The sequence below is a fragment of the Copadichromis virginalis genome, linkage group LG15 (assembly GCF_057382275.1).
Source record: "Copadichromis virginalis isolate Kocher_CV1m ecotype Utaka linkage group LG15, C_Virginalis_male_GT1.1, whole genome shotgun sequence".
In the NCBI taxonomy this organism is placed as follows: Eukaryota; Metazoa; Chordata; class Actinopteri; order Cichliformes; family Cichlidae; genus Copadichromis; species Copadichromis virginalis.
The window spans coordinates 410,157-428,865 of record NC_140632.1 but is presented as its reverse complement, the minus strand read 5'-3'; the positions used below and the strand labels follow the sequence as shown (position 1 = coordinate 428,865).

At 41.9% G+C, this 18,709-nt stretch overlaps 1 protein-coding gene across 2 annotated transcripts in view; it reads left to right on the top strand.

The window, feature by feature from the left end:
* The first annotated feature begins 6,642 nt into the window (after positions 1-6,642).
* Positions 6,643-18,709, top strand: part of disp1 (dispatched homolog 1 (Drosophila)) — a 118,693-nt gene continuing 106,626 nt past the window's right edge. For both annotated transcript variants that reach the window (XM_085431219.1, XM_085431217.1), the window contains exons 1-2: positions 6,643-6,793; positions 11,864-11,931. The gene's annotated coding sequence lies outside the window, so the exon portion shown is untranslated. The remainder of the gene's footprint in view (positions 6,794-11,863; positions 11,932-18,709) is intronic.

Sequence of the window (18,709 nt, the reverse complement as noted above, 5' to 3'; positions counted from 1 at the left end):
TATGAGCAAGCACTTTGGCGACAGTGGGAAGGAAAAACTCCCTTTTAACAGGAAGAAACCTCCGGCAGAACCAGGCTCAGGGAGGGGCGGGGCCATTTGCTGTGATTGGTTGGGGTGAGAGAAGGAAGACAGGATAAAGACATGCTGTGGAAGAGAGACAGAGGTTAATAACAGATATGATTCAATGCAGAGAGGTCTGTTAACACATAGTGAGTGAGAAAGGTGACTGGAAAGGAAAAACTCAATGCATCATGGGAATCCACCCGGCAGCCTACGTCTATTGCAAATCAAATCAAATCAAATCAAATCACTTTTATTGTCACATCACATGTGCAGGTACATTGGTACAGCACATGTGAGTGAAATTCTTGTGTGCGAGCTTCACAAGCAACAGAGTTGTGCAAAATACAATAATGTAAACAAGCAAAATACAAGAATGGCTACATCTGAAACTAATAAATATATGTACAATATATAATAGTATATGCATTTCTGGATGTGTATACTAAATATTTTTCTACGTGTGTGTGTGTGTGTGTACACATATTTTACAAATTAAATAGAGTAAACAATAAATAAAATATATAAAATAAAATATACAGAGTGAGACATGTGCAAAACAGTGGCGTTACTGTACAGTATGGAGTACATAATGTTAAAGTTTCAGTAGTGAAGCTGAGGTGTCTATGAAGTGTTCAGCAGTCTGATGGCCTGATGGAAGAAGCTGTCTCTCAGTCTGCTGGTACGGGACCGGATGCTGCAGAACCTCCTTCCTGATGGAAGCAGTCTGAACAGTTTATGGCTGGGGTGACTGGAGTCCTTGATGATCCTCCCCGCTTTCCTCAGGCAGCGCTTCCTGTAGATGTCTTGGAGGGAGGGAAGCTCACCTCCAATTATCCGTTCAGAGCACCGCACTACTCGCTGGAGAGCTTTGCAGTTGTAGGCGGTGCTGTTGCAGCATAACTAAGGGAGGATTCAGGGTCACCTGCTCCACCCCTAACTATATGCTTTAGCAAAAAGGAAAGTTTGAAGCCTAATCTTGAAAGTAGAGATAGTGTCTGTCTCCTGAATCCAAACTGGAAGCTGGTTCCACAGAAGAGGGGCCTGAAAACTGAAGGCTCTGCCTCCCATTCTACTTTTAAATACTCTAGGAACAACAAGTAGGCCTGCAGAGCGAGAGCGAAGTGCTCTAATAGGGTGATATGGTACTACAAGGTCATTGAGATAAGATGGGGCCTGATTATTTAAGACCTTGTATGTGAGGAGCAGGATTTTGAATTCTGGATTTAACAGGAAGCCAAAACAGGAGAAATCTGCTCTCTCTTTCTAGTCCCTGTCAGGACTCTTGCTGCAGCATTTTGGATCAGCTGAAGGCTTTTCAGGGAGTTTTTAGGACTTCCTGATAATAATGAATTACAGTCGTCCAGCCTGGAAGTAATAAATGCATGAACTAGTTTTTCAGCATCACTCTGAGACAGGATATTTCTAACTTTAGAGATGTTGCGCAAATGGAAGAACGCAGTCTTACATATTTGTTTAATATGTGCGTTGAAGGACATGTCCTGGTCAAAAATGACTCCAAGGTTCCTCACAGCGTTACTGGAGGCCAAGGTAATGCCATCCAGAGTAAGAATCTGCTTAGATACCATATTTCTAAGATTTTCAGGGCCGAGTACAATAACCTCAGTTTTATCTGAATTAAGAAGCAGAAAGTTAGCGGCCATCCAGGTCTTTATGTCTTTAAGACATTCCTGCAGTTTAACTCATTGGTGTGTGTTATCTGGCTTCATGGACAGATAGAGCTGGGTGTCATCTGCATAGCAGTGAAAATGTATGCTATGTCTTCTGATGATGCTGCCTAAGGGAAGCATGTATAATGTAAACAGAATTGGTCCTAGCACTGAACCCTGTGGAACTCCATAATTAACCTCAGTGTGTGAAGAGGACTCTCCATTTACATGCACAAACTGGAGTCTATTAGATAGATATGATACAAACCACTGCAGCACAGTACCTGTAATACCTACAGCATGTTCTAATCGCTCTAATAGGATATTATGGTCAACAGTATCGAACGCTGCACTGAGGTCTAGCAGGACAAGCACAGAGATGAGTCCACTGTCAGAGGCCATAAGAAGATCATTTGTAACCTTCACTAAAGCTGTTTCTGTGCTGTGATGAGCTCTGAAACCTGACTGAAACTCTTCAAATAAACCTCTGCAGATGATCTGTTAGCTGTTTGACAACTACTCTTTCAAGGATGTTTGATATGAAAGGAAGGTTGGAGATTGGCCTATAATTAGCTAAGACTGCTGGGTCTAGAGATGCTTTTTGAGTAAAGGTTTAACTACAGCCAGCTTGAAGGCCTGTGGTACATAGCCGATTATTAGAGATAGGTTGATCATATTTAAGATCGAAGAATTAATTAATGGCAGGACTTCTTTGAGCAGTTTTGTAGGAATGGGGTCTAAAAGACACGTTGATGGTTTGGAGGAAGTAATTATTGAAGTTAACTCAGAAAGATCAATTAGAGAAAAAGAGTCTAACTTAACATCGATGGTACTAAGAGTAGCTGTAGATAATATTACATCTGTGGGATGATTATTGGTAATTTTTTCTCTAATGATAAAAATTTTATTTGTGAAGAAGTTCATGAAGTCATTACTAGTTAACGTTAAAGGGATGGTTGGCTCAACAGAGCTCTGACTTTTTGTCAGCCTGGCTACAGAGCTGAAGAGAAACCTGGGGTTGTTCTTATTTTCTTCAATCAGTGATGAATAGTAAGATGTTCTGGCTTTGTGGAGGGCTTTCTTATAAAGCAGCAAACTATTTCTCCAGGCTAAATGATGATCCTCTAAATTTGTGACACGCCATTTCCTCTCCAGATTACGAGTCATCTGCTTTAGGGTACGTGTTTGAGAATTATACCACGGAGTCAGATACTTCTGATTAGAGACCTTAGTTTTCACTGGAGCTACAGTATCCAGAGTCGTACGTAGTGAGGAGGTGAAATTATTAACAAGATAATCGACCTCTGTTGGGGTAGCGTTCAGATAGCTGCTCTGCTCTGTGTTGGTACAGGACATTGAAGATGATAACAGTGGGTGGATTATATTCTTAAACTTAGTTACAGCGCTTTCAGAAAGACATCTACTTTGATAAAGTCTACTCTTCACCGCTGTGTAATCAATTATTGTAAATGTAAATGTTATCAGGAAATGATCAGACAGGAGAGGGTTTTCAGGAAACACTGTTAAATGTTCAGGTTCGATGCCATATGTTAAAACAAGATCTAGAGTGTGATTAAAGTGGTGGGTGGGTTCTTTTACATTTTGAGAGAAGCCAATTGAGTCTAATAACAGATTAAATGCCATGTTGAGGCTGTCATTTTTAGCATCTACATGGATGTTAAAATCACCCACAATAATTATTTTATCTGAGCTCAGAACTAAATTAGATATAAAGTCTGAGAAATCAGACAGAAACTCTGTGTAAGGCCCAGGTGGACGATAGATGATAACAAGTAAGACTGGTTTCTGAGTTTCACAGCTGGGGTGGACGAGGCTAAGCATCAGGCTTTCAAATGAATTAAAAGTCTGTCTGGGTCTTTCATTAATTAATAGGCTGGTGTGAAAAATTGCTGCCACACCGCCCCCTCGGCCTGTGCTTCGAGGTTTCTGGTAGTTAGAATGACTCGGGGGTGTTGATTCATTTAAACTAACATAATCATCCTGCTGCAACCAGGTTTCTGTAAGGCAGAGTAAATCAATTTGTTGATCAATTATTAAGTCATGTACTAACAGAGACTTGGAGGAGAGAGACCTAATATTTAATAATCCAGATTTCACTGTTTTACTCTTTGGTTCAGATGTGGATACTGTATTGTTCTTTCTTTGTAATTGTTTATGTTTAAGTTGTTTGTTGCTGGTTTTTAGTTTGTTTTTTGTCTTTTTGGAAGCTGACACAGTCTCTATGGAGATGGGTTTTGAAGTATATTGAAATCCAATTTTAATAGTTACTGGGACATAAAAACTGCATATCTAAAGTCATCATCCATTTTCATTACTGCTTATCCAATTCAGCGTTATGTAGTAGCTGGAGCCCTTACCTGATGTGATTGAACAATAGGCAGAGTACATCCTGGGCAGGTCGGCAGTCTATCGCAGGGCTAAACAGAGCCAGACAACCATTCCCTCCAACAGTCACACATATTGTCTCAAATTAGCCTAATATGTGTGGTGTATTCATAATTGTCTCTGGTACATTTGTTGTATGGGCAGTATGTGTTCATTGTTTGGTGTAATTACGTGTTACACACTGGCAATGCATGCCGGGAGATGGTAATACAGGAAGTAAAAGAGATGGTCTTACCGCACACAGTGGTCCCGCGTACTTATTCAGATTCAGAGTAAGAATCACACATATGTATGATTTTTGGACTGTGGGAAGAGGCAGGAGCACACAGAACGGGGACAACATGAAAACGCCACACAGTACAGCCAGCGGGCTTGACCCACCAACAGTCTTGCTGTGACGGTTACAGTGCTAGCCACTGCACCACCATGCCACCCTGAAAGCTCAGGATTCTTGCAGGAATGCAGTCTGTTTCTCTGAGTGAAAAGGCTTATCTATACTACATACAGTATGTACTTATGTAATACAAGTTCTTTAGTGACTGCTGCAGCTGCGTGAGAGTCCCTCTATCTCACTGTGTGGTAAAATATAAAAACCGTCTGTCTTTTATAATGTAAATCAAAACTTCCAGAGTCCAACCTAATGATCTGACCTAACATGACATTGTTATGAGGACGACACTACTCTGAAGCACGGTGCGAACAGGTGTCAGCTGATCAAGCAATTCTAACTGTACTCAAGTCGAAGCATCCAAATTATATTACAAGGTGACCCTGATGTACAGCAGAGGAAAGCTTGTGTTTATTAACGGTACTTTGATTTTCGCCAGTTTCCTCCACCGGTAATGATTCTTGGCTTCCACCTGATTCAGTACAGATGGTAAAACATGTGGGTATGGGCTGAAAGCTTACAAGTGTATCGTTACTGATGTCCTCATTAACTGAGACAGTTCTTTTGGTATTTGTTCCCCAATTTGTTGTTAGTGTCACAGTTTGGCTCTGTGGCAGGCAAGATGTAGGACCCAAACGCAGGAAACACAACATGGGAGGTTAACTGAAAATGGCAGCTTTATTGCTGATATGTTTAATATGCTGCTGAGAATATAGCCCAGAAGAAGCGTATAGTATACCTTTTATTTTGGAAAGAGCCATTTCTCTGTAATAAACTCTCTTTTCTAAAGATGAGTGATTTCTCAGTCAGATAGATTTATTATTTTATCCCTTTGTTGTTTCAGCAACATTAAATTTAAAAGCTGTACGTTTGAGTTAAAATATATATTTATAATCTTAATAAACAACAAATTAAAAAAGCATGAACATTTTTTGTATCGAAAAAAATATCGAACCGTGACACCAAAGTATCAAACCGAACCGTGAGTTTGTGTATTGTTGCACCCCTAATCTATCTATCTATCTATCTATCTATCTATCTATCTATCTATCTATCTATCTATCTATCTATCTATCTATCTATCTATCTATCTATCTATCTATCTATCTATCTATCTATCTATCTATCTATCTGTCTGTCTGTCTGTCTGTCTGTCTATCTATCTGTCTGTCTGTCTGTCTGTCTGTCTGTCTGTCTGTCTATCTATCTATCTATCTTTACAGTGCAGTAGACTAAGCGTGATATTTGCATTTTGCTGATATCAGGAAACACTTTCCCATTGCTCTTTTCAAGCCTTGAAACTAGGAACCGGATGCAACATGAAGCTCATTTGGTAAATCAGGGTTCCCACTAATTTACCAAAAGACAGAAAGGAACATATGTTTTACTATAGGAACAACAATTTACTAGGCAACAGCATACAGTGTCCAGCAGTGAAGAGCTCAGTGCTCTTGGCTTCAAAAACGTAAGACTTCATCTTTTCTAACCTATAAATGACCTATAACGATGGCATCTTCCAGCCTGCTGATGCTTCTGTAATTTAGCTTTAAATGTTTTGATGCATGCTCAATCATCCAGCTAAGTAAATCTCCAAAAGTTGATTCTGTTCAACGCTAGGTCCAGATGAACAGAATCAACTTTTGGAGATAGCTTTAAATGTGTTGAAAAAACTGCACGTCCTGATGAATATTTATGCCACCAGTTGGTACCATGTGTGCATCTGTTGTTGTCAAAGCATGTGTTTGTACATGTAGAACAAAATCAGCCACCAGGCTTAGCAAAAACTAGAATGTGATGGAATGACGCGTTCTTGCTTTCTGTTACTTTTGTCATTAAACGCTGTCCCTGCTGAGTCAGCATGCTTCTTTGCTTGAGTCCAGAGTGAAGTGAACGCTTCTGTCTGATCGCTTTTATTCGAGACATTTTCAGTTCACTGCTTCTGAACGGTTTTGTTTGAGCTCCCAACAGAAGGACAAACACTGATATCTGAAAAACTACTTTTGCTCAAATAAAATACTTCGAGGAGATAGGAGGCTGAGGTACATAGTCGCCTCCTAGTGCCCTTCGAAGTTTCCTACATTTCCTCCCAGAAACCTCCTGATAGTACAAACAAGAACTCAGTGCGCAGCTGCCCACCCAACATGGTTTGATGCATGGAGATCGGATACATCAGCATCCGCAGGAACTAAAGTAGAAACCCGGGAATACTTCTCCGGTCGGCCGTTAGCACTAGCCCCGTGTCTTGCCTTCACACCGTGCGGGTGCTCGAGTGAGTATGGGGCTGGGAGAGAAACACAGAGCAGCCGCTGTTGTTTAGCCAGCTGTTTTGGTCAGCGAGGTTAGCTGGCTAGCAGCGTCAGTCAGCTAACGCGAACTTAACTCGCCTGCCGAGGGGCAAGCACCCGCGCTGCGCTGTGTTTGTTTCGGGGGAGGCTGTGTGGGGTTCGTAGCTCTCGGGTGACGACAGAGCCGGTCTCCAAGCGAGCTGTTCACGCTTTGGGCTTCATTGTGGTTAACGCTAGCTCGCGGGGTCAGCTGTGATGAGGCCGAGGCTGATAACGTCACATTTGGCTGTTAATGTGCACGCGGACAGGTCCGCCCGCCCCTTTAAATTTGAAACGGGGTGTTAGTTTCAGCTGTTGGGGAAGAAGCAGGAGTGAAACGTGTTCAAGGTGTTTGTGTACCTGGTTGTTATTAGTGTGCTGGTCTGCAAAGCCGAGCTGTACAAGCACAGGTGTATTTTCCATTTCACGGAGGACCGTGGACACGGTCACCGTGTTTGCTGTGTTGTTCCAGGAGCTGTGCTGGCAGACTGAAACTGATGATGCTTTATTTATTTGAACACCTCCTCAACAGAGTAGGAACTGTGCTTTTCCTGCATTTATAGACTGTTTATGCCTACCTGCCACTTCATTAGGTACATCTGTTCAAAAGCACATTAAGGCAAATATGTCATCCAATCACATGAGACCAGGTCATTGCATTTAGGGATGTAGGCATGATCAACACGACCTGCTGAAGTTCAGACTGATTATCAAAGTGTGGAGGAAGAGTGATTTAAGTGGCTTTGTTTGTTTGTGTCACGTGGGCTGCTGGGAACAGTTTGGACCAGTCCAGCATCGTTTTGAAACCACAGCCTGCCCGAGTTTGTCCATCAAGTGAGACCTGACGTTGTTTCCGGAACATCATAATTATTGTTGGTCCAGATTCAACATTGCAAGTGACCAATCACATTATAGTGATGTCATGACCTGGATGACAGAGAACCTTCACAGACATAGTGATGTCATAGTTTTGCTAGGCTAGGTGGAAACACCATAACACCAAAACCTAACCTTAGCCCCTGTGACATAACAACGTGACTGATCACTTGCAACTCTGAACCTGGGCCAGCCCTGACTATGTTGCTCCTGGAGCAATCCCAGCATGGGGATATCGGTCACACCTCCATCCCTTTATGAGCACAATATGCCCATCTTTCAGTAGCTGCCTGCAGCACGATAATGTTTCATGTCACAAACCATCTCACACTTCACTGTACTCCAATTCCACAGTCACCAGATCTCAATCCAATAGAGCACCTTTAGAACTTTGGTGGAAAACGAGATTCTCGTCACATATGTGCAGCTGACAGATCTGCTGCAATCCGTGTGATGCTGTTGTGTCAGTGTGGACCAGAACCTGTGATGCTGACTCTTTGCTGCAATGAATTAAGCTTAAAGGCAGTCCAACTTGGTACTAGCGGTGTGTAATTCATGAAGTGGCCAGTAAGTATGCAGTGTATGGCTGGGAAATGAAGTGCATTTTCTGTCATTGCACCTGCTTTAAGCTCCTCTGGTTTAAACATTTGATGAAAGATGGAGACACAGATCCTTTGGGAGGTTACGTCAGTACAGCCATGTGGTGTAAAAAAGTCTTCAAATCAAATACGTGGCGCAGCTCTGCCTGAGCCATCTGAAAAAAGTAATTTTAGCTCCTTTTGATTGGAGCCAGCTTTATGATGCTGAGCTGCAAACAAAAGGTTTGAACAGCAGCTGCCTTATGCCTGTGTGAGTGACCATAGTAGGGATATCTGCTCCCACTGACATCACACAGAGATAAGAGTAGAAACAACAGTCTGAAAGTGAGCATAAATTTAGCACAAAATCTGAGCGCATCATTTGAAATTTTGAAGATTCTTAATTTGACCAACCACGAGAAACATGAAAGAAAAATATGGAAAAATGTAATAAGTAGAGATGGACCGATCCGATATTACGCATCGGTATCGGGCCGATACTGACCTAAATTACTGGATCGGATATCGGAGAAAAATAAAAAATGTAATCGATCCATTAAATATCAAACAAGCACCTCACAAAACTTGCGACATGGCGTAACTCGCCTCATAACCGTAGCACGTCACAGCAGTATGCATCATGTGATAGAGCGGCTGTGGCGTACGAGACCTGTCGGTGGTCTGGTTGAGCATTTGGAGCTTCGCTACCAAACCGGCATTTCATCTCCGAGGAAGTTATCCCAGAGAGAAGAAAGCAAGTGTGTAGGTTCATCTCTGAATGTTTGTAAAGCATTCGCATGTTAAGCTTAACAACCGATATATGGAGCGACTGCCTCTCTCCCTCTCCGGCTGCTACTTCAATCATGAAACTGCTTAATGATCAGCTGATCGGCTTTTCTGTCGTGAGTCCGTCTCTCTTGTTTGTTTTTGGCCCACTTTGCACCAGAAAGAGGAAACCAGCGGCTGAACAACAGCAGCACGTTTAAGCTTGATCAGCTGTTGTTAGAATTTATTTAATATTACTTTCTACTCGAGGATCTTTTTCTACGTAGCTGACGTAACTGTGCAGGGGCGGATCTAGCAAAGTTTAGCCAGGGGGGCCGATAGGGCATTAACAGGGAAAAGGGGGCACAAAGACATACTTTTCTTTCTTATTCTCATTTAAAATGTCGAGCTTTTAATAAATAATTATCTGACATCCAAAGTTTTAATTTGATGTAAAATGAATAGAAGTCAATTACTGTATATAGTAACTATTAAGTCTAATATATATACCCTAGTAAGCTATAGTACTTTTTCCTTTGGGAAGGTACCATCTGTGCAGTCTGCAATTTTGTTGAAGAAAGATGTTGAATCTATTTAATATTTTAATATATTGAAAAATAATTGATTTCTGTGCATTTTTTTTTCACACTGCATCAAATTAAGGTTGATTACGTCGATTAAGCATCATGAGGTGGAGCGTGAGGGGTGGTTCCCTATTTTTTATTTATTTATTTTTGTTGTTGCTGGGAGTTGGAACCCTATTAGTTAGGTTGCTTAATATTTACGCTAAGTACTCTTTAAAATACCAGAATAGGGAGGATGGTGCAGGTTTAAGTTTATTAGATTGATCAGTATTGCTGAACTATGAAATATTTTTTTTTGCATACAGGTATAACAGAATAGCTTTAGTGTAGTTGTTGTTTTAAACTTGAGTATGAACTTATACAAAATGCAGCAACATTTTTAAAAAACAGTTTTGTTGATTAAAAAACACTATATCGGATTCATATCGGTATCGGCAGATATCCAAATTTATGATATCGGTATCGGACATAAAAAAGTGGTATCGTGCCATCTCTAGTAATAAGTAGACTTTTGAGTGAAATCCATGTTACTGTCTACCTCAGCTTGTTATTTTCCTTTATCTGTATAATGCTGCAAATATGAAAAATAGGGAAATATTAATGAGAAAATGTACAACTTAAAGATTAAGTTTGTAAAGTCTCAGAGATTGTGGCTAATTTATCAATTAATCAAATACACTCATTTAAAAGGAAGAAATGTATAAACTCCTTGAACCTGAATGAAAACAGTACATTTTGTGCCACCTTGAAAAGCTCCCCCTCACCTTTCTAAACCAACCTGGCACATAGCTATGGGGCTTTGAAAATGCCTGAATTTTGAGATGAGCCTGTCATGAATGTTAATTTCAAGTAGGAAAGAGCATCTACATAACAATGACAGTGTGTCAGTGTTATGTAGATAAATATGTGTACGTTGAGTTTTAATGTGCGGCTTACCCAGTAAGTCCTCGTTCGTCTAGGCTTAGTGGCAGAAAACAGAAATATTTGAGATGATAAGCTATCCCCCCTTTCCCCTTTTTTATTTATGAAAGCAGGTTTTCAATGCCGTGTGTGTAAATGCACTGGTTGGCCAGCTCTCTATCAACAGTTTGCAGTGAAAGTGTTTTTCGTACGAGCATTAGTGAGCTAATCCTTGTTTTATAGCTTCTCAACGTCATATGAACGTGACCAAGAGCTCTTGAGCCAAATACTTTTTACAAACACAAGAGGGAAGTGAGTCAAAGATCTTTTGTGTTTGGTTAGGAACCATTGCTCGATCTAAATAGGCGTACAGAGACAGCAGCTGACAGTGTAACATGGGGGTAGACGGGTCAGAGAGAAGCTCAAAGCCCTGGTTACACAGGAACAATGGCTGAATAGTCACTCCTGTTAAACTCCTGTGAAGTCTGCTTGAATTCCATTGCCCGTGGCACAGTCCACATCCACAGACAGGAACAATCGAAGGAAAAATCAGCAGGTATGCCGACGTCTGCACGGATTGTCTGACGAGGGCACAAAAAGTAAAAGAGTTCATCCATCCTCTTATCCGATTCAGGGTGGCCGGGGTCTGGATGATATCCCAGCTGTCATAGGCTGAGGATGAATCTTTGGACTGTGGCAGGAAGCCAGATCTCCAGGACCTTCTTGCTGTGAGGCAGCCGTGTTAACCACTGTTCCACCCACTGAAAGAGCTCATGTCAGCCAACATTATGACAAATGTCCTCGCTGGTGGATAATTGGATTGGCAGTCATGTGCACAGCTAGTATGAAGGTTATGAGAGCTGTCTTTGAAAATGGACACTAGTGATGTGGACTCTTGTTATCTCAGATCAGACAAGTGGAATATTTCATTTATTTTGTGATGTTTGTGCACCAACACAGCAGTCATATGTGATTCAGTGGGTTTAAGTAATGCATTAAGAGTTTAGCAGTTGCAGCCTTGTATAATGCATGTTTGCCTTGAGAAACGCTTGGCTTGCCTTTGCAGGATGCTTTGGCCCATTTGCTCTTTACAGCCCTGTTCAGTCAGTTTTGCAGCATTTTTGCAGACAGTGGATGAACTAATTGGCTATTACCGAGGCCCAGCTTGTAGATTATTATTAATCTACAATAACTTATTTGAACTGTGAGTCGTGCAAAGTTACTCTACGGGAATGTGGTTTCTTTGAAGTAAAGAGTTGTGGATGCTCTGTACTCTTCTTTTAATCAGGTTGTCATTGTTTCTCTCCGTTAGGTGAGCTCGTCTCTTTGTGATCAGGAAAGCAAAGGAAACACACAGAGTGCTCATCCTGAGAGGTTACAGTAAGTACCTACACATACCACTGAACAGTCTAATATTCAAAGAACACACACACGGGCTCTAATTTTAAGGATTCACACATCACGTGACTAACTTGCCTGTATTTGAATTGTCGTCTTGCACGGTGGAGAAAATGCCACTAGGGGTCACTCTTCAGCTTGTTATTCCTCTGTAAGGTTTGTGTGTGATGTCCTGCTGAGATTGAAGGCTGTAAACAACACTTTCTTTGGTTTTGTGTTTGTTGTGTTTCTGTGACGCTTACAGAAGATATCTGGATTTGAAGTGGGCGGAGCTTATGGATCAGTTCTGTTGGATTTTACAGCTTTCTCTTCTTTTTGCCATTTAAAAAGTCACAGAAGAGTTTTCCAAGTTTTTCCTGCTCCAAAATCTTGCTTCTAGGTGAACACTCTTATCCTTTCTTTCTGAGCGTTTTCCACTTTCCTCCTTCCCTGTCAGCCATCAGCATCTCCGTCTGCTTCTTATATCCCCCCGTCTTTCCTTAATGTCTCTGAATCCCTCCATCCTGGCCTCCCACCCTTAAGAGCAACTGGTCAGGACAGCTGGCTGTAACAGCTGCTCGCTATCTCACTTTTTCCCCGTAGCTTTTCTGTGCCAACCTTTATGTCTTTGTGCTATCTTTGTGTCACCGTATCAGCATATTATTTTTTGTCCATGTTGGAAACATTTGCCTCTGTTGTCTCGTGTGGTCTTGATCTTTATGTGGCAATCAATAGACTACTTCCTCTTTTGTCTTTTGCCAGTATCAGTTAACAGAATAGCCGTGTTCTGCGTCAGCATATGTAATGTTATCAGTGTTCCTTTGTTTTCCTTTTCTCTGTTCACTGCCCTTACCTTCTGCACACAACGCCGGCGTTCATCTTCATTGCCTCAGAATGAATCCCATGTGTCATCTCACAGGCTGGACTGAATTATCTTTTGTCCGTCTGCTGATGATGTGCTGGAATTTTTCCAGGCATTTAGTTAAGGGGAGAAATGGGAAAGAGAGGTAATGCACAAACAGGCGAAAGAATAAATGGTAGAGCTGCATTAATCCATAGATGGGGGGGAAAAAATGTAATCCCAAGTAAGAAGACTGTCTTTACAAAGAGCACTGAAGCCTTTGTGTTCCTTGTAAACTGCTTTATTTCCTTTAGAGCAGGCGTGGGCAATTCATTTCCCCAAGGGCCGCACGAGAAACTAGGACTGATGTAGAGGGACGCTCCGATAATCTGATCTTGGACAAAAACCCCTGAAATGAGACGCATTTTAATCAGCTGCTAAATTACATTTGTGTAAACTGGCTGTCCTGTCAGCCTGTGGCAGCAGGAACAGGCTTCAGCACAACACGACCCCCGAATGTTATAAGCAGAAAAAGGACGGCGTGCACGGACGGCCACCGCTATAGCTAACCCTGTGCATGTCTGTGTAGAGGGAAACATGGATACGAGATGGATAAGGGAAGACAGGTGGTTGGAGGTGGGTTCATCTCTGTATCATGACATTATACAGATAATGTGGCCGAGGTTAAACCTGCTCGGCCTTGCCTTTTACTTGCCTTGGACTGAAGCTGCAGCTGATTGAGCCGTCAAATGTGCTGATGACAAACGCGTGACCTTTAGCGTCGTTGCTGATGTGCAGTTGTTGGCATTGTAATTTATCTTGCCTTGCTGTGGGCCGTATCCTCTGCTTTTCCTCCTTGGCGTGGCACAGGGGTTAATCGGGCTGGGAGCCGGATGCCACCGAAGGCATGACTGCACACTTGCTGCCAATAATTCAAAAGCAAGGCGCTGGCTTCTTTGATGTTGAGCTGAATGATGGAGACGCTAGTGGATCTTAAGGAACCATGTGGCACCAGGGCGCCTGATCTCTCATCTGGCCTTGTAGAGACTTCAGATTACTGCACAGTGTGGATTTGTGTGTCCTGGTGCTGACAGGCAGGCTGGTTTGATCCACTGAAGATGTCCAACAGACAGAGTGGTTGTTCTGTTTCTCAGGAGGAAAAGCCTTCTGCTATCTTGGCTGTCAAAGACATGGATCTGGATTTATCTCAGATCAGTATTTTGCTTTCACTGAGGATGAAATCCAAGCCAAAGATCAGACGGACGGTTCTGCACGATTCACTAGTGGGCTTTGTTTTGGCTACACAGGGGCAGCATGAACTATATTTGAGGACGTTCCTGGAAAACCAGCAACAAAGCCTTAAATACTTAAACTGTGGACCCATTCTAAACCCCACCCACCCAAAAAATAACCTCCAACACCCCCCACTGCAAAGTTCTGCATTACTGGAAACGGGAACGTTTCTGTCATTTAATTGTTTAACCTCTGATGCACGCTTTCACGTTTCCCAAAGCCATCCAGTGGGCGGCATTGTCTTTGGTCCCTGGGCCTTATGTTTGACACCCTTGATTCTGTGTCATGTTAGTAGGCATTACATCGTTGGTCCAATATTCACGCTGTTTTGGTCTCTAACAACAGTGAAATATCTAAACTGTGTTCAGGAGGTTGGTTTAGTCTGCTTGGTGCTAAGCAGCCACATCTTGCATGTGAACAGGTGTACCTAACAAAATGACCTGTGAGTGTGTACGATGCACACATTATAGTGCTGTAAAGGTTCAGCTACAAATTCTTCTTAGGTTAAACACTAAAGTCACCTTCGTACACGCTAATGCTGACACGCTGTAATACTTTATTACCTTTGAATTTTTATGTCAACACAATTTTACGAAATCTGAAACCTGCAAACGATTTATCGTTTACATCGATCTTATAATGTCTGCTGCAGTAAAATTGGATTTCACAAGACATGAGATGTCGGCATGAAATTTAAACAGACTGCATCTGTTCTGTTTAAATTCTGTCCTCTGGTTAAACCGAGGACGGACGTGCCCGAGCTTTTAATGGAGATGCCAAAAGCAGTGAATGATGAAAGCTGTTGCGACGTCCGTGTTTTCAAAGGGTTCGTCACCTTGTGTCGTTTGTCTTGAGACGCAGAAGATGGAGAGTGCTGTAGGAAAACGTCTGTGTGGCGTCTGATCGGGTGATTTTGTTTTGTCTCGTACTGTCTGGATAAATGACTTTTTCTTTAAACAGCACCCGTCTGATGGCTGCTGCTGCAATGATCTGCCCGCTTCCTCCATGCTCGCTCACGCATTCTTTGTTATTCAGTAATTCAGCGTGCAGGCTGCAGCTGCCTAACCATCCGCTTTCATCTCCTCAGGACATGAATGACTCGGGTTAGGGTTGGAATCTACTTGTACGGGATATTTTAATTTGCACATCATAAAAAAGTGGAAATCCAGAAGGATTGGTGTAGGTCTATTTCTTCCCCCTCTCTGGTTGGCTGGGCTGGATAAGATGGCACATTGCTACAGCTGTAACATAGCGCCGTTTTTCCTGCCTCAGAACGGGCCTTTGTAATTCTATTGGTCCACATGAAGTTAAGGTTAAAGTCTGCGCAGTTTCCTGTTGTTTCTGCTCATTTGATAACGTGTATTTTAATGCTTGAGTGAATGACAGCCCACTTTTAGAAGTTAGTTAATATTCATTTAGCAGCAGTGAATGAAAGTTTTCTTTTTCCTGTTAGGGTTACTCGCGCCTCAGCAGATGCTATCACTGCCTCTCCCACCATCCATCACGTCAGCTCCTGTCTGCGTGTCTTTATGGAGCTCGTAATTGAAAGCAGGCTGCCTGATGGTCCCTTTTCTTTCTCGTTCCCGGGCTTTAGATTAAAGCGATCGATAGCGCCTAGTGCGCCTCGAAAAGCATATGTGAAATATTACAGGCTCTGGCCACTGCACTCAGCTTTAAGCTATTTGACCCGGAGAAAGCCCTGTGTGGAAAGAAGCGCTCTTCAAAAAGAGAAAAGAGTCTTGTCTCAGTCTTGTGCATCAGCCCAGAGCATCGCCGTATCACTGCCAGCAGCACAGCTGTCACTGTTTTTATATTTGACATACTGACGGATGGCGACAGGAACAGGTGCTGCACATTTGCGCCACTACTTTATTTGACCCGTTTAAGTGCAGGAAAAAAAGTCTGACTGCAGTGGACAGAGTGCATCACTGCAGTGGACGGCAGTCTGTCTTCTTCTTTTTAAACTGAGGTTTGCTACAAACAGGAAGGGGCACCGACAAGACGGATGAAGTCATGTGGTTCACGTGGAGTGAGCCCCCTCCCCATACACAGATCACATGGGAATGTCTTTGAGCATCAGCCTTTTCCATCCTGCTCACATTCGTCAGTAAGGTCTGTGTTGAGTTTTCAGGAATATCAACCCCACATGGACATTTGTACAGTATATTGTAGCACTACTCCATAGTCACATGGGCTCACATGGGCAAGTACCTCTAAATAATTCAATAAAGTTTTATTTATACAGCGCCAAATCACAATAAGGTAAGGTAGACCCTACAATATTACATACAGAGAAAAGATTACAACATTTGTTCAAGAACAAAAGTATCTTCTTGAAAATGGGTCACTTTTCCCTGAGCTCTTTCAGCTCTTCGTCATGTCGTTTTAAGCAGTTAGCTGGCAGAGAAGAGAGAGTTCTCTTCCAAGATGTATATCACGTTTAAACTGGTGAAATCTGAAGCCATGTTTGAACATGACTAGCTCAAAGCCCATTAAAGATAAAAGCCTGAGGTTCTCACTGGCCGTTCTTACTATCATCATGGATTAGGATCTGGGATTTGGGACAGATGCATTAAAAATGTCTGATAATTGGCCAGTTAAAATATAGAGGAAAAAAAGCCCCATATTTGAGCACACATTAATAAAAGAATTTTTTTTTTTCAAAAGACAGCTTGTGGTCATTTCTCAATGTTGTGTACTTATATTTAACAATCCTGTGAAATAAAGCATGTTGGATTCTTTGTAACATGAAATTTGTGCTCACAAAAAGTGTAGTGCAAAAACAGAAACATTAGTATTCACTCATCCACATAGAACAAAATTCTAGTGTTTTCAAGTGGTGATAACTCAGAGAGGTTCTCTGACATGGTCCAGAGATTGTTGTCATAATTTTAGCTTTTATGTCAAATATTTTTAAGATGTTTTAGTGTTTTTTTTTTTTTGTTATTTTTTTTAAGTTTTATCCAGTTTAGAACTTTTTTGTTTTTGCACGTTGAAATCTGAGTGTCTCATTATGCAAGGTCGGCCATTTATATGGATACCCCGTAATAACATGGGAATGGTTGGTGATATTAAAGTCCTGTTTGTGGCACATTAGTATATGTGAGGGGGCAAACTCCTCCAGATGGGCGGTGACCATGGTGGCCATTTAGAAGTCGGCCATCTTGGATACAACTTTTGTTTTTCAATAGGAAGAGGGCCATGTGACACATCAAACTTATTGGTAATGTCACAAGAAAAACAATGGTGTGCTTGGTTTCAACGTAAATTTATTCTGTCACGAGTTATTTACAAGTTTCTCTTTGTTCACAGCCATTGACATGTCGAAGAGGTTAACATGTGAGGAGCGAAATTGTGTTGATATCTGGTGAACGCAGTAACCGGGTCATTGCAGCAGATTTCAATGCAAGACACCCTACGAGACCACCCATCTCCCATGCTACAGTTAGCAAACTGCTTGCTAAGTTTGGTGAAACTGGTTCAGTGTTGGATTTGCCAAAATGTGGACGCAAGAAAACTGTCAGTAATGAAGAAACATCAGTGGCTGTCCTAGCTTCATTCAGCAAGAGCCCACAGCGTAGCACTCGCCGCATGTCACTGGAGAGTGGCATTAGTTCAACATCCCTTCGGCGGATATTAGCTACTCACAAATGGCACCCTTACAAACTCCAGCTACTGCAGCATCTCAACAAGAATAAAGTTACGTTGAAACCAAGCACACCATTGTTGTTCTTGTGACATTACCAATAAGTTTGATGTGTCACATGGCCCTCTTCCTATTGAAAAACAAAAGTTGTATCCAAGATGGCCGACTTCTAAATGGCCACCATGGTCACCACCCATCTTGAGGAGTTTGCCCCCTCACATATTACTAATGTGCCACAAACAGGACTTTAATGTCACCAACCATTTAGGGCTGGGCGATATGGCCTAAAATTCATATCGCGATATAATTTGAAGCATGTGCGGTAACGATATATATCAAGATATATTCTTTTCTTCTGTATAACGTATTTTCCACACTTAAAATCCTTTAATATTCTCAAAAATCGAGAGTGGGCCTTATGTATGAATTCTGGTCGTGCTTACTGACCTCGAACCAATTTGGGCAGAAATCTGTTAAAAATGTTTTAGTACAGCTTTGTAAGCGGCACTGTTTGATGGATTGTCAGAGCATTACGGCTGCCGTAGGGAGGAGCTTCGCGGAGTAATCTGGGTCCAAAACTCCGTCTCTTCAGGTCCCAAAGTCAAACGAACACTGAGAGTTAAAAACGGTCTAAATTCTTTAATCTTTAATTAAATAATCAGCGTTGCTGCTTTATCTTGTGTAACAATTAAGTTTAACATCCAGGCATCCATGAAAACAGAAGTTATTAAATTTAACAGAGTTAGAAGTTAGCAGGAAGTTAGCTCGCTAGTTTCCACCTAAACATTTCATACCATGTTCTGACTGAGAGATTTCTGAAACTAATTCAAACGTACAGCTCTGCTGTCACTTCCGACATAAATAAAGACAGAAAACTAAACAGCAGTGGCGTTTGCAGGGTTACTGAAGTTGGACTACCTGGTATATAATGATGTGCTACGTGATTGCTAGCAACACAGCTATGTTAGCATAACATTAGCACAGTGAAGCTGGAGGATGAA